The sequence below is a fragment of the Psammomys obesus genome, unplaced genomic scaffold, assembly GCF_907164565.1.
Source record: "Psammomys obesus unplaced genomic scaffold, mPsaObe1.curated_primary_1811, whole genome shotgun sequence".
In the NCBI taxonomy this organism is placed as follows: Eukaryota; Metazoa; Chordata; class Mammalia; order Rodentia; family Muridae; genus Psammomys; species Psammomys obesus.
Window position 1 is genome coordinate 613431 of NW_026592325.1, and position 3060 is coordinate 616490.

The following is a 3060-nucleotide window of genomic DNA, read 5'->3' on the forward strand; positions in this document are numbered from 1 at the left end:
AAGGGAGGGAGGAAGGAGGAAGGGAGGGAGGAAGGGAGAGAGGAAGGGAGGGAGGGAGGAAGGAGAAAGGGAGGGAGGAAGGGAGAGAGGAAGGGAGGGAGGGAGGAAGGGAGGAAGGGAAGAAGGGAGGGAGGAAGGGAGGGAAGAAGGAAAGGAGGAAGGGAGGAAGCGAGGGACGAAGAAAGCCAGTTAGGTTTGAACCTGTGAGGCAACCAGCAAGCAGTATCCCCCACATCCTTACCTGCCTGTCTCTGCCTGAGCTCCCATCCTGACTTCCCTTGGTGATGAACTGTGACCTGAAACATAAGCTGACATGAATGCTTTCCTCTGCTGAGTTGCCTTTGGTCGGAGTGTTGTGTCACAGAGATTAAAGTAGTCTGCCCTCTCTGTCCTCTGCCCTCACTCTGTCCTCTGTGAACAAACAACAGAACTCTTTCTCATGTGTGCTTAAAGCTCCCAAGGACAAAGGGCTCAGTAACTTCTGGAAAGGCCAATTTACATTCAACTCTGACTTTAGAGAACGGGACCTCAATTCCTAGGTTGCCTTATATGTGCTATAAGGTCCTATGCTTCCAAACACTGACCCCCCCAAGACCACCCAAAGCCTGGAGAGCTTGCTCATCTGCTCCACCGTCCTGGACCTCCCAGAAGGTCTTCACTTTCTAGTGTCACACCAGTCCACCCAGCGCACCTTCAGAACCAGCACACAGAGCAAAGGTTACCACAGAGTTAAGACCTCCTGAGCATCCAGAGAGACGCAAATGAAAACAAAACTGTGAGCTGCCAAATTGAGAGAGATAAATGCACTTGGCCCTGGCGAGCATGTGAGCTAAGAGCACCCACAACCCTGATGGCGGGCAGACTGTGACTTATTTCAGCCATTTCAGAAGGTAATCTAACAGGATTTATTAAAGTCAGAGACTGGAGTCCCTTTGACCCAAATGCAATGCTGCTTCTGGGAACTGCTCCAACTGAAATAAAAGTCCCAATCCAAAAGATGTACGAGTAAGAGTGTTTCTAGAAGAATTGCTAAAAATACAAAATGAACCCAAACTTCACATTCTAGCGGAATACTACACAGCTATTATCAAGTGAATCTTGCAAAGAAATAGAGGAAAGTAAAATACAGGGAATATAAGTAGCCTGCTCTGTTTGTGCAAAAAAGTGAGTACAACATAGGTCCGGCCACACCGAGAGACACAAGCAAGATGAAGCCGATGCCTCAGTGTCTATCGCTCTTTGTTAGTAGTATGACTACAAATATCTGACAGAGACCATTTACGGGAAGAAAGAAAGACCATAGATCTGTTCTTAGCAGTTTCAATCCATCAGCAGGAACGCCTCCATCCTGAGTGGCAAGCGTGTAAGGCAGCTCACTCACACAATGCAGACAAAGAAACAGACAGGGGGCACCTGGCTCCCTTTCCCTGCTTTGTCCGCACAGGCCAGCAACTCATGGGATGGTGCCACAGTCAGGCTGGCTCTTCCCCATCATGTGATCGTCCTGGAGATACCCTCACGGACACACCCTGGAGTGCACCTTGCTGGTCTTATGGATGGTTCTAAATGCAGCCAAGCTGACAGTGAATATCAAACATCACTCTCAGCACGCCAGCACCGCCTGCTGCCTTGCAAGGGTGACTGGCCACTGTGTCAAGGCTGCTGCGGGCAGCAGGCCCCACCACCTGTTCAGCCCAAACCTTCTCAAAGCAGCTTCTCAACTCTTGTCTCCAGTGAGGCAGGTCCCATGGAAGATGTGGCAGAACAACCATTCCTGGGGGATGGAGTTCACAGCTTACCTCCTTACAATGGTGCCTTCCAACTGAGCACAGAGACAGACTCTGCCCTTGTTCTCCAGGTTAAGGCCTGTGCCTTCCACGAAGAAGAGCTAGTTCCTTCAGATTCCAGACATAATCTTTGGATTTCTTGGATGAAAGCACACTGTAGTCAGAGAGTATTCCTTTTCCATGTACCTGCCACACACACACACACACACACACACACACACACACATTAACACTGTAAACACTATGAAAACCAATGCTGAGCAGCCATTGCTGATGAAAACACTGTGGGGAAGCTGAGGCAGAATGAAGAGGTACTGTAGGAGGAATTCAGATGCACATGGTTTTCAGCCTGGTGGCAGGGACTGAAGCAGAGGCCATGAAGAGTGCTGCTTACTGGCTCACTTCCCATTGCTTGTTCAGCCTGCTTTCTTATGCCATCCAGGGCCACCTGCCCAGAGGCGACACTGCTCCTCAGTGGTCTGGGCCTCTCACATCAATCATTAGTCAAGAAAATGCCCTAGACTTGCCTACAGGCCAATCTGATGAGGGAATTTTTCTCACTTGAATGTCCTTTTCCCAAATGACTCAATGTATCAAACTGACAAATCTAAGCAGGACAGGAAGAAGGCCCAGGCACAGGACTGAGGCAGGTGGTCATAGCACACCTACAGTCAAGAAGCAGAGAGCACATGGGAGTAGGGACTGTTCATAAAGCTTAAATGCCTTTCCCCCATGACCCCTTCCCCCAGCCAGGCTCTACTTCCTAAAGCTTCTGACACAGTGCCACCAGCTGTGCTAAAACACAAGAGCCTGTGGAAAAATTTTCACACACATCCACAAAAGGGGTGATGGTTACAGAGAGCTAGTTATTGTCACCCACAGGCAGCTTTCCCCAGACACAGACATCATGTGGATATTGGTGGAATACACTTCTTGGGAAGTTTGGCAGCTGCCGTGGAGGCCTAAATCCCTGGGACATGGCTAGTGCCCCAGCTTCATCTGTCTGCATTCTGGTTTGGGACTCAATATTTCAGGCAGAGGGCCTGTCTCAGAGAACAAATGTTTATCCCATAATCCTACCAGAAAATTTTCCAACTGTGGTTTAAAAAGAATGCAGGTGTCTGAACCCAGGTACCAGCATTATTCTCCTTGGGGCATTTGGAGGTGCACTCTTTTGGAGAGCCCTTTGTTGTGCTGGGTGTAATATTCTCTGCTTGCCTGAAATGAGTTTCCATCCATTTCTGGCTGCTGAGCAGGGCTACCTCTAGAATTG

At 49.2% G+C, this 3060-nt stretch overlaps 1 pseudogene; it reads right to left on the bottom strand.

Annotated features, from left to right (window-relative positions):
• The window catches only part of LOC129681218 (uncharacterized protein C9orf85 homolog), a 29609-nt pseudogene extending 29234 nt beyond the window's left edge, over positions 1-375 (bottom strand).
• Positions 376-3060: the final 2685 nt, after the last annotated feature.